The following is a 12768-nucleotide window of genomic DNA, read 5'->3' on the forward strand; positions in this document are numbered from 1 at the left end:
CCCAGCCCAGCCCAGCCCAGCCCAGCCCAGCCCAGCCCTGCCCAACCTACCGCCCCCCGGCCTCTCGGGGCGTCCCGGCCAGGCGGAGCCGCCCGCCCCGCCCCGCCCCGCCGCACGCAGGGAGCTCCGGGCGGGGCGGCGCGATTTCGCCGCGGGCCGGGCCCGTGCGGAGCAGCCTCCGCCTCCCGCTCCCCCCGCGGCGGCAGCAGGAGGCAGGTGAGCGCGGGGCGGTGCCGGCGCCGCTGGGGGCGGGCCCGGCCGGTTGCGGCAGCTCCCGGTGGCGGGGGACGGGTCGGGCGCAGGGAGGCCGGGCCCGGCTTGACAGGAGGGAGGGAGGGAAGGAGGCGCCGGTGGCTGCGCTCGGCGGGTGCGGGTGAGTGAGCGGGCGGGCGCGGGGAGGGAGCGGGCGGCCGAGGCGCGGCGCGTCCCCGGGGGTGGCGGGCGGCCGGGGCGGGGGGCGGCTCGGCCGCGCCCCGCTGAACGAGGAGAGGCGGGGACAGCGGGCCATCCCGGCTCCGCTGCGGAGGCTTCCGCGGCAGCTCTTTCCTGGCGGTCCGACGGAAAGTTTCGGGGATGCCGGCGAGGTGGGGACTCCCCCTTCCCCTCAGCAGCCCGTCCGCGCCCTTTCCCCGCCTCCGCAGAGCCCGGCCGGCGGTCGCCGCTGCCTTCGCTCCGTGCCCGAGCGCAGACAAAGCCGCCGCCCCACCTGCCGTCCCGGCGCCTCTCCCGCCGCCTCCCGCGCTGCCCCGGCAGCGCCCGCCGTGTGGAGAGCGCGGCCCGCTGAGAGCCCGGCGAACTTATTTTTAGATGTGGCTTCTGTCTCAGCGCCTCTTAAAAATAGCACGGTCCGTATTTCAGGAGCGGGAAAGAAAGTGGTTCTGGAGGCCTCGCGGTGTGTTTGTTTTTTAAAAACCCGTTTTTAGACAGGAAAAAAGAAACCCGTTTCAGTGGTGTAGGCAGCTGTGGGATGGTTAGTATCCACAGGTATGCCCTGGATGCTTTTACTGTGTCTTTATTAAGGTCACCTCTCAGCCACGTGAACAAAGGTGCTGGCTGCTTTGTCCTCCGCCGTGTGTTCCGCGGGAGATGCGAGGTCTGATGGGCACGCACACCCGAGTCTTGCAATACTTTTAATCGGGTGACTCAAGCTTTTATGATCTGCCCTTTTCTTTTGTTGTTTTGTCCCGTCACTTCCCTCTGGAATACCTACAACATATGGGTGATGGAGGTTGAAGGAGTGACAGCAGGCAACAAGAATCAGCACTGTTGTTTTTTTTTATTTTTAATTAACCTTGTGCTTTTATTTAAGCTGCTGTATCTCAGCTGATTCTAGTGACCCAACTACCATAAAATAGACTAGCCTTATTGTGCCAAATGTATCATTTGTAGCAGTGATCTGGTCATGATCGCTCACAACATAGAAATCTGATTTTTAAACTACTACAAATATATGGGATACTTGTGTAAATGCAGTGTAAATGATAAAGGAAAAGTGTATCTCCAGTAAGGAAAAAAATTTTAAGAAAGAAGTATTGAATTGTAGAGTATTTTAGATTGGAAAGGACCTCTGGATGTCATCTAGTCCTGACCCCATGCTCAAAGCAGGTCTGGTTGGATACGGTTGCTCAGGCTTTGTCCAGGTGAATTTTGAGCATCTCCAGGGATGGAAGTTCCACAGTCCCTGTGGTTGTGGTGGTATCAGTGTCTGACCACCTCTGTGGTGATTTTTTTTATTATTTTTTTTTTCTTAATCTGATGGCAATTTCCTGTTTTTGCAGTTTGTGTTTCCTCTTGTCCTGTCGCTGTGCACCTCACATCCATCTGTGGATGATTACAGCCATGTGCATCTGTAGTTCTAGAGGCTAGTGGAAACCATGCTAGTGCTTTGGACCAAAGAGCTGATTGTTTCATGACATCATTCCAAGTACAAATGCTAGATTTCATTCTCATAAATTGGAAATGTATTCCTCCCAAGCGTTTGCTTAACATTTCCTATTTATTTGGATGTGGTTAATAGCAGATTAGCTATTAATTTGAAGTGCATAAACAATTTAGGAAGAATATTTGCTGTTTTCTTTTTTCAGTCAAATAATGTCTCATTTTTTTACCCATCTCTGTTTGTCCATAGGCCTTGTATTCCTTAACCTGAATTTGAGATAGTTTGCTTCCAGCTTCTGCTAGAGTCCTCTCACCATTAACAGTGTCATGTAATCTCTTGGAATGACAGAGTCCTTGCAGCTTTTTGGCTTCAATCTTGAAATAAATTTTCCTTGGGAAGGGGTGTGCCTTGAACAACACAGTACAACCTGCTGTTAATGGAAAGTTGCTTTTGTACTATGTAGGCATGGTTTAATGCTCTGGATAAGCCTTGGCTAATATTTAGGATGCTCTTGATGTGGTAAATTACGTGCACACCTTTTATCTTTCAGCAGGAAAAAAAATGTTTTTAGGCTCTGCACAAAAAAAAATCTGCATGTTCTCCATTGTGACACATTACTTGTTTTTTAATTTCCGTAAATTCTTTGAGGTTGCTGATAATACTTCAAAAACAGGAAAATATGTTTATAATGTGATTCATAGTATGTCACTTCTGGATGTGTCCGGGTAGAATTTCAAAACATTAGTATGATGCTGCTGGATAGCAAGTGCTTCCAAGTAACTCATGCTTTCCATTAGAGCCACATGAAATAATTTATTATAAGCTGTTTGAATGGCTGGCTGCACTAAATTTGAGAATATTTGGAATAATTTGATAAATAATTTAATTTACTTTTCCAGATATCATCTGCCATTTTATTATGATAGTAGCCCCTGAAAGTTATGCTTATTGGCTTACATTAAATATAGTGAGCTTCCACTCAGGAAGAAATCAAATGTATGGTTTGTTGGGGTTTTTTTAATTATTGGGTTTTTATTCTTTTATTTAGTCCTGTAATGCCTTTGTGAGTATTTGATATTTTTGGCATGCATAAATCTCTTCTGCAGAATCACTGAACTCCAGGTTATATATTTGAGATTTTAAATGTTAGTGCTGCTAGTATTTTAGGGCTTTCAAAATTATATTGTATCAAAAATATTTTTTCCATTCTGTGTTAATCTCCTATTAGCACATCATTATAGTAAAATAAATAAACTAATGACACGTTACATTTCCCTAAAATAAAACTTTGGGGAAGGGTATAAAGGCTTTATTTGATTTGACAGTATTTGCGAATGATTTGCATATTTGCTAAAACAGTTTACCCTGGACCACTAAAATCTTGCAAGAGGAGATCATCATACATGTCTGCAAGTAGACCAGGATAGCAGTGATTTGTATCATAAATTTCAGCCTGAATCTGGACATGAACATAAAGCTGGGAAGGCACCTGTTAGACATATGAATGATTTGCATATCACAGTGTGCACAGAAAGGCTGTCACTAGGTTTAACTTTGTTGTTACCGGACGGAATTTCATAATGCAGTTCATATGCTTTCATTTTTATGGCCTGGAGAACTGAATGTTGGAACAGTTGTTCTAAATTAAACCTGGGGTCTGTGACAATGACTAGTACCAGATACTTCAGAGGGAATTGTAAGAACATATGCGAGATAATTTGCATCCCATGTTCAAGGTGAATCCGATGCTTTGTAGTTTGGAATTGGTTTAAAACCCACATAATATTTAATAGCCTCCTCAGGTATTATTATGCATAATTATGATAATTTTGGACATGCTTGTTGGTAATACATTTAGCCAGTCTAGATCTGTGGCTAATTTGGGGGGCAGCTGTTTTATGCAGGGGTTGTGTTTGCTTGCTTAATGCCAGACTGTCTCAGGCCAGAGTCACTGAGTATTTTCCACCACATTCAATTATTAGGGCTAGTGTGACATTCAGGAAAAAGAAGTGCTTCTGCCCACGTGCTTACACGTTGAACTGTGGTGGTGACAACCCTCATCTGGGTGTGAAACCTGCCCCATTGCAGATTTCTTTTACCTTTGAGTTGAAGCAAGGTCTGGAACAGAAATGGCTTCTCAGAGAATTCCACTGTCACCAGTTTGTGGGATGGTTTGGGGTGTGCATCTCTCAGCTTCTCCTGTGGAATTGAAATAGAGACCGCCCATTCTTAATAATTAGGTCTTATTTTGGACTTGGGAAACTTGTGAATTTTGTGTTACAACAGCTGTCCTGGTGAGCATTCAAGTATTTTATATACGAACAGCATCAGCAAAGAAGCCTGAAAGGACCCTCTACCCTGATACTTGAGTCTCCTGAGCTATGGGCTTGACTTAAAAGCAGGGAAGGGGGAGAAAAACCAGCATTGTTGTAATACAGTCTATTTCTGAATATTGCTCAATTCCACTATCAGTATCATCCTGAATGTGGGCTGTTTATCTCACTTTTATTCTTAGAGTCCCTTTCTGAATACTGTTAGATTCCTGATGATGGTGATTTCTGGTAAAAATAAGCTGTGTGCTATGTGAATATGTATTTATGAACATGTCCAAATAATACCTAGTAGAATGGTAGCAGGCAGTATTATTCAGTTAATACATGGAAACCCAAAGACAGATTCATTATGGTATTGCTTAGGAATTTTTGCTGGCTTTTCTGAACTTTATGGTCCTTGCATGCAGCGCTGTGGAGGGGTTTGAAAGGTTTACAGTTTGCTGGTGAAATTCTGCAGAACCTTACATGAGGTCCTAACAGGCCCTATGCTGCATTTGAAGACTTCCGTGTTTGAATTTGGATTGAAATTGCACAGAGTGCGGTTCCAAATCAGTATTCCTTCAACTTCTTTGTGAGGTGAATGACTTTATGTGTCTTTTTTCTAGAAAGAAATCCATGACCTGCATACATATTAGAAACTGGATGTGAAAGGCCATGGCTCCTTCTCGGAGATTTAACTCTCTTAGACTAGAAATCAATAGGCTACTGTGCTAATCCCTTGGCAGCTCCACCAGTTTAAGTGATTGGTCACTAATATTTGTACAAATGTATCATCAAAGCCCATTTTCTACAGAACATTTTGTGTTCACAACTTGACCACTTGTTCTGTTCTCTGCCAGCAGCACCATTGCTGCAAGCTTCTATAGTAGGAGACTGCCGTAGATGGCAGTGTCAGGCTGGAGAAACTGGGAGAATTTTTGGTGACTACAGTCACAGGAAGTGAGAACTAAATTTAAAACCTGGATTTCTGTCCCTGGTAACTGAAGTTTTCTTTCCTAATATAGTGTTGTCTTACCCATGTCAACCAAGACATTTCCTTAGATGTTTCAGTCTAAAAGCATAGATGTAAAAACATAGTATGTGTTCACTCTCATACTGAAGACTCAATTCTTGAAAATATGTCCTTTAGGGAAAAAAAAAAAAAAATCCCATAAATCTCTCACCATATTTTTAAATGAGCTGGAACGAAGCATGTGATAAATAGTATTGCTAGTGTCTAGAAAATGTTAGACCATGCTTCATGGTAGAGCATTTTGTTTTTATTTCAGTTATGTAAGAGCATGGATAATTAGAATACTTTGAAAGGAGTTTAAATGCAACTGACAGTCATAATTGTAAATGAGTAATTGTTAAGATGTAGATTTGTTTTACTCTTTGCATCACAGTACATGGTGTGTCTTGGAGCAGAAATTGCAAGACCTCCAGACCAGGGTGTAACAGGGTGTACAAACTTGGCATAGGATTTCATGCCAGAGCACCTCTCTGGAGGGAGATTAAAACTTTTCTGTGTACTACATATGTGAGGGAGCAAAGACATTCAGCAGTGCTATAGGATGTTGCTGTCTTCTGAATTGAATGCTAAATTATTTAGATATTATCTAAATAAGATCAGTTGTTTAGATAGGAATTGATTTTCAATGGTAGGCTCTTTGCACAATATATCTCTGAATAAGAATCTTAATCTCAACTCATGGAAGGCTTTCTTTGGGAACAGAGCACCTGTATTAATTCACTGGAGCACCCTGACTGTGATCATCATATGTGTTTCTGGTATGTTGTATTAAAAAAACAAACACAGTGGAGTTTTGGGGTTTTTTTTTAGGGATAAAATCAACTACTACATCCTTTTTATTACCTAGTAATTTATTTTAGATGTCTTTACTAAAAATCTAGTTCTCTGCAAAAGCAAAAATAATTTTAATTGATGCTATTGTTATTTGGAATAAATGCTATGTACAAATGACCCTGCAGTTAGTATTGGCACCGAGGGTGAAATGACAGACAGAAGTAACATTATAATTGTTTTTAATTGTACTATAGCAGTGTAGGCTGTTCTTAAGTGGGTAATTCCATACATTGCTATTTAAGAAGTAATTTCAACAGACTTCACAGAATTAATCAGTCTTGCCTTTTCTTTCCCCCCAAGTGTGATGAGTTTTGAAATGAGTTAGAAGGAAAGCTGTATGCATTAACTCAGAGTTTGTTCTGAAATTGTTTAATGGGTCCTTTTAGTCTGTAGAAGCACTTGCAACTTGGTTATTATTAAATTAACATTTCAGTACCTTAAAATTCTACATTTTCTACATTAAAAGTTGTATGCAGTGCTCATTTGAGATATTTGTAGCAATACATATTTGAGGGAGGGTGTTTTGGCTATTAAGTTTCATTAGACAATCTTTCTTAAAAGACTTAAAAATAAAATAACATAATCTGTCTTTCAAATTGTATTTGCCTATTTCTTCAGTCTTCAGATTAACTGTGATCATCATTAACAGCAAGCCTTTCCTCCTGTGAGGTTTGCAAGATAGTAAAATGCATTTTCTTCACAATTGTTTATCATGTGGTTGATCTGGTGATTATGATCAATGGTTTTACTATGCTGAAGTCATGGTAAAGTTTCTCTCCACGTGTGCTCTGCTAATGTGTAATATGATGGGAATCCATACTCCTGCTTTTATCACATTCAGGACATTTATTGGAACTGTTCATCAGAAGCTTGTTCTTCACTTGGATATCTGTTTCTGTAAAGCATGTAGTAATTTAACTACCTTTGAGGTTGCTATCCTGTGAAAAATCAATCATATCTGCCAAGTGGTTGAAAAGTATTGGGAGAGGAAGAGAGAGATGTTTGCAGATCTCGTGATCACCTAAGCTTCTTAACTTTAGCAAAGCAGACCTGAAATCTGTATTTTAATTATTCTGCAGCACTTGGGATTCTGATGCTCTCCTTCTTAAGGAGATACATCTCAAAAAAAGAAAATTGTTTCTGTTTGAGAAATTTAAGACCTGTGCTGAAACCAGATAATATTTCTTGGAATGCCTAGTGTCAGCAGGAGACTCCTAAAAATACTGGTTTATTTTTCATAAAGTATCAGACCCGTGTTTGTAAAAAAAAAAAAATTGTTTCATAAATTCTATGTTTTCATGGATACTTTGAAAGTAGTAATAGCTACAATTTATTCAGGCAAGACCTTATGATGAATGTGTAACTTACAGCTTAATATCCCAAAAATCTTTGTAAGAGTTTGTGCATGGCGTGCAGTTACATGTGGGATTGGGGCACCTGTCAGAAAGAATAGCTTTAACATACACTGCAAATATAAAGCTCCTGCTTCTACTATTAAAAATACTTGTAGAGTCACATACTCCAACACAATGTTTGACTCAGTTTAAGTAGGGATGTTTTTTATGAAATGTTATTTCAGGTCTTGCCTGTTGCAGTATCGTTTAGCAATCTTGTCTAGAAGTCTTATTACAGGAGTCATCTTGCTATTAGTCCATAACATGCAAATAGGAAATTGTGCCATAACAAATGAAAATCAATATCCTGTGCCTTTTAATTGCAGAAGAATAGAAAATTGTTTTCTGTCAATAATGATTAATCACAATTAAACCTTGCAGCAGTCAGAAATGTGCTGTTGGTAATGACATACTGTATGTTCTCAACAGTTTAGTCTTACTTTATGAACAGGAGAGAGAGAGATAAAAGGAAAAGCAAAGATTGAAAAAATAAAATATAATTTCTAAATTAAGGGAACTTGATAGATTGATATGAATGCATTGGAGAGGGTGAGATTTGGATAGAGATGGGGTGAATAAAGAGCGTAATAAAAGATGAAGGGGGAGAACTTACCATTTAAGGGAGAGGAGAAATGAGTGCTGGTAAAGCCTTTTGAAAATCAGCTTTGTCCCTTTTGAACTACAGTATATAACTCTGTGTCTGCTAATTTGAATACATTCTTCAAAAGACTCTGCATTATCCTATTTCATGTCAAGCTGACTTTTTTAATAGCTTCTTACATTTCAGTGCACGATTTGTTAGCTGTCACTAATTTGGTAGTTGTGAATCATCTGGGGCTGACTCTTCACTCTTCTCTAAGTTTGTCTATTGAGAAGAAAAAGTAGAAAATATCCTAATTCTGAGCAGTAGTGTCAGAATCTGGTGAAAAATTTGTAGAGTGGGTTTTGCCCACTTAGGGACAAGACTGAAAAGTGTATCAAGGACTTTCTGTCACCATGTAGTCTTAGGAAAGTCATGCTGCAGTAATATTTATTCCCCAATCTAAGCATGGCAAGCAAATGGACTATGGCCATTTGCAGAAGTCTCATGAGAACACAAGCAGGTACCCTTCATAACAAAAAAAAATATTTTATGGTTCTCTTGCAGTTCATAAGATGCTTACTAATATAATCTTGGAAGGTAAAAATACATAATTTGTTTCTATTTTTATATCAGTACATTATCTTGTATGCTAGGTGGAAATCGCTGCCATCATAAATGGAAAACAGCTGCCTATATATTTTGCCCTGAATATTGTCTTTTGGGTCAGATTCAGTGTTTCTGAAAGGAGGAAGGAAGGTATAATCCAACTTGAGCAGCTTCTTCAACCAAAGAGGAGGAAGGAAGGAGAGTTGGGGGGATGGACTAGATCTCCAGATGTCCCTTCCTACCCCTAACATTGTGTGATTCTGTGAGGAGAGAGCCAGAAGCTGCAGAGCAGGTAAAGGTTGGGAAATGGAGAAACGTGGGTCTGTCTCTAGCAGCTGTCAGTCCTCAGTGGATACTTCTGTACTTCTACATTCCCAGGTCAAGACCTGGAGATGATGTTAAACTAATCTCAATCTGGAGCAGCTCTGTCAGAGAGAGAATGAAGTCAGATCCAAGGGCAAGCTGAGTGGTGAGCAGTAGGAACAGTTTGGGTTTGGTGCTCAGGCTTGCTTCTTTTCCTTCCTTTTGTAATAGAAGTAATAGGGAAATAAAAGTGAGCTAAAGCTGTACGAGTTTACGGAAATACCAGCAAGTTAGTGATGTTATTTAGAATAAGTTATACTACATGTCCTTGGAAGAGACTATATGGATATTTTTCTCCCTGAGAAGTGGCTGAAGCTTGGTGAGTTGGAAATCTGGTCCAGAGGAAAGAAGAGTTCCCACAGGGACATAGTTACAGGTTTGATTTGGTTTTGAGCTTTTTTAACAGTGTCAACTGGCAACAAACCAGCTTGGGTTCTTCTTATGCGCAGTTAGATTTTTTAGGGTTCCTATTTCTATATTTTGATAAAATACAACTTAAGAGACAAAAAGCTGTAGTTCGGGGAGTTCTTTCTCTCTCTCTCTCTCTCTTTTTAATGGGATGGGGAAACAAGACTGTTCCATCTTAAGTTTGCAATGGGTTTTGGCTGCAAACACTAATGCAGCTTAAATAAGAGGCCAAAAGGAACAGTCAAGAACATGTTCTTATCTGTGACAGATTGAACAGTACACAAAGTTCTGTGTTAATACAGATATTTAATATGATTATGATGATGATTGGCTTTTGCCAGCTATCCACTGGGGTTTTTTGAGTGAATTTTACAATTTAAATTTATAAATTTATATAAAGAGTTTGGTTTGTAGTTTGTGGGGGGTTTTGGGGGGTTTTATTAGGATTTGTTGGTTTGTTTGTTTAAATGCATTGTTGATTATAAAAATGGAAAAGGCTAAGATTCCCTTAGTTCCTATGGTCAAAGTTATTAGTGGAGGGAAACACTGTGGGAAGGGAAGGTTGCTGTAGCTTGCTGTATTTCACTGTCTTTAAAGTAATTACTATGCTGTCTTTTTCCTGTCACTACTTACTTTCTTCTGATTCGTAAGCATTTCTGTGGAGTCTTTTTTCCCCTTAATAACTCTAGCAATTCACATGCTAATGCCTAGCTTTCAGGTATATGGTAGCAGTATTTAAGATCCCGCTGTTCACAAATGAGTCTTGATTCTTTGAACAGTATGATTATGTTCCCCATTCCTTGAGATAATGCACATGTTGCCTGCTGGACTCTAGAACAATTTGAGAGTGATAGAAGTCTTATGGTACTTAGGCTACTGAATCTATCTAAGAAGCAGCAGTATTCAAATGGTGTCTGAAGCAATCTGCAGTATTACGACTCTGCTTCTCATTTCTGCTACTGTTAAAAGGTGAGGGAAAGGAGGAAATGGCTGAGCTGGTTTCCTGCTGTTTCCAAATATTTAAATAATTTGCATAGCCTGTTTGGGTTTTTTTCCTTTGAGAGATGGGGAGGTATAAATCCTTAATATGCATGTAAACCATATTCGAGTATTGCTGTGGCAGGCAGTTCTTTATATAGAGTTTGGGGGTTGTGGAATTATTACAGTAGCAGTTATAGTAGGTTAAAATGATAGTGTTTTATTATATTGTAAAAACTGTGTTTGGAAGAGAGTGCAAATGGCTATAGTTAAACTGCTACCTATTGATATTGTGGCTGGTGAACAGTTAACATCAATATGCTTGCAGACATCAGGTTACTTTGCTTATGGGAAATTACAGAAGATTCTGAATAAGTTTGTGTTGTGTGAAATTTAGTATTGTCATATATTAGGATCTACTACTTCAACAAAATCAGTAAAATAAAATACATGTACACCATTGAGACATCAGAGTATATATTCCTCTGCATTGATGGCTTAATAGATAAGATAGGCCCCAAATTTCTTTTTCCTGACCCAATCAAAATAATTGGTTGTCAGCAAAGACATTAAGATCTCTGTTTACATACAGCTATTTGCTGTGCAGAAAGAGAGCAGAAATAGAATTCAAACACTGGCAACAATTATAAATAGGCTTTGGAAAACCATCCATATAAAGCAAGATTGAGAAGACTGGCGCTTTTCAACTTTTTCCACTTAGAAATAAATGCAGAATACTAGCCTTTATGAGGAGAGGGAATTGTGTGCTCTGTCTACCCTTTTTGATGGAAGAGTAAAGACTGTGTAATAAGTCGAAAAACCTCAAGTATGCAAGTTCTTTTGAGATGATATCATTAGTTTGTGTGATTAACTGACAAAAATATCTAAACAACAAGGAGATGCTGATATTTCTACAACAAAATATTAGATGCTTAAATGTAATATATGCATGCAATTTATAAAGTACTTCAGTATTTTTGAAGTCTTTTCTGCTATGAATCCTTCTGCTTCAAAATATAAGCAAACTAGATGGAACAACTAAAAAGACACATCCCCAATCCAGACTTGTCCAATGACGAATTTCTCACACCTTCTGTTAAACCATCTGGTACAGGCTAATGAACAGACAGCATGCTAGATTCGATGAAGCACTCATATGAGATATTTTGATAGCTCCCATGTTCCTTTCAGTGGGAACTCTCTGATTAATGAAGCTTAAGAGTTACATTTTTGAGGACAGGGGCTGGCAAAATGTTCTCGTTACGAGCTTCCGCACTGTAGGATGCTGTTGACGGAGTGGTGATGAGCCCACATCACTGTTTTTGAAGCATGTTTCAATGTTTTCTTATAAGCCTTCATTTAATAGAAGAACATCTCAGTAACCTTTGTCACATGCCCATGGGGTAGTAATGACTGAATTGAGAAGAGTGCAGATTTGTGTCTGATTTGGGCAGGGGGGATCTGTATAATTCCAGACATCATACATCATTCCGTAGTACAAAGCAGATATCAGTGCTGGAGCTACAGCCTCACTAGAACAAATACCAGCTTCAGTTTTGGATGTACCTGGGATCTCTGTCTCTGAGGAGGCACCACCATCACCACTTCCTGCTGCAACTTTGGACATGGTACCACACAAATGTGTGGGTTTTTTTGGTGAGTGGCAAATGCAAATTTCACCATTTTGGTGAAGCCATTGAGGCGAGGGACACCAGAGCGAGGGATCGTGCTGGTGGACCCCTCCTGCAGCGGCTAAACCGCATGGAAACCCTTGGCAAAACCAAGGAAGAGAAGGCGAGAGAGAAACGGAGAGAGTGGGAGGCAGTCAGTCCCAGCCCCTGTCCCTGGGCGGGGAGTGAGAGCTTCTGGGGAGCAGCAACTCTGACTCGCTATGGGTGGAGGCAAAGGGACGATGGCCTGACCCCCTCAGGTGGAAGAGCAGCCCCTGGGGAGCGCGGCGACCAGGAGCAGCAAACAGGGCGTGGGGCAGCAGTTTACGCGGCAGTTTGTGCAGACAGGGCACGGAGCAGGGCACGGGCCCCCTCTTGGCTGAAGGTAAGACCTCGGTTAGTGGTCATCCCCACCCCCCAAAGAGGACCTAGCCATGGTATCCACTCAGGCAAAAACCATTGCCAGGAGGACAGTGGCAACCCAGACCGAGGTCCCTCTCAAGAATGCAGCTGTCCAGGTCTCTGGCTGCACAGAGTGTCTCAGCCTGGCAGTCATATTGGAGGATAGCAGAACACCTGTGTACGCTGTGACCAGGTGAATGATTTACTCAGCCTAGTGGCTGAGCTGAAAGAGGAGATGGAAAGATTATGGAGTATCTGGGATTGTGAAAGAAAAACAGATTGGTGGAGTAATACCCTACCATCCTT

At 41.0% G+C, this 12768-nt stretch overlaps 1 protein-coding gene across 2 annotated transcripts in view; it reads left to right on the forward strand.

The window, feature by feature from the left end:
• The first annotated feature begins 319 nt into the window (after window positions 1-319).
• Window positions 320-12768, forward strand: part of FRY (FRY microtubule binding protein) — a 243628-nt gene continuing 231179 nt past the window's right edge. Inside the window, exon 1 of one of the 2 annotated variants that reach the window (XM_051611586.1) lies at window positions 320-373. The gene's annotated coding sequence lies outside the window, so the exon portion shown is untranslated. The remainder of the gene's footprint in view (window positions 374-12768) is intronic. The other variant, XM_051611616.1, reaches the window with a different exon arrangement.

This window comes from Apus apus, chromosome 1 (assembly GCF_020740795.1).
Source record: "Apus apus isolate bApuApu2 chromosome 1, bApuApu2.pri.cur, whole genome shotgun sequence".
Lineage (NCBI taxonomy): Eukaryota > Metazoa > Chordata > Aves > Apodiformes > Apodidae > Apus > Apus apus.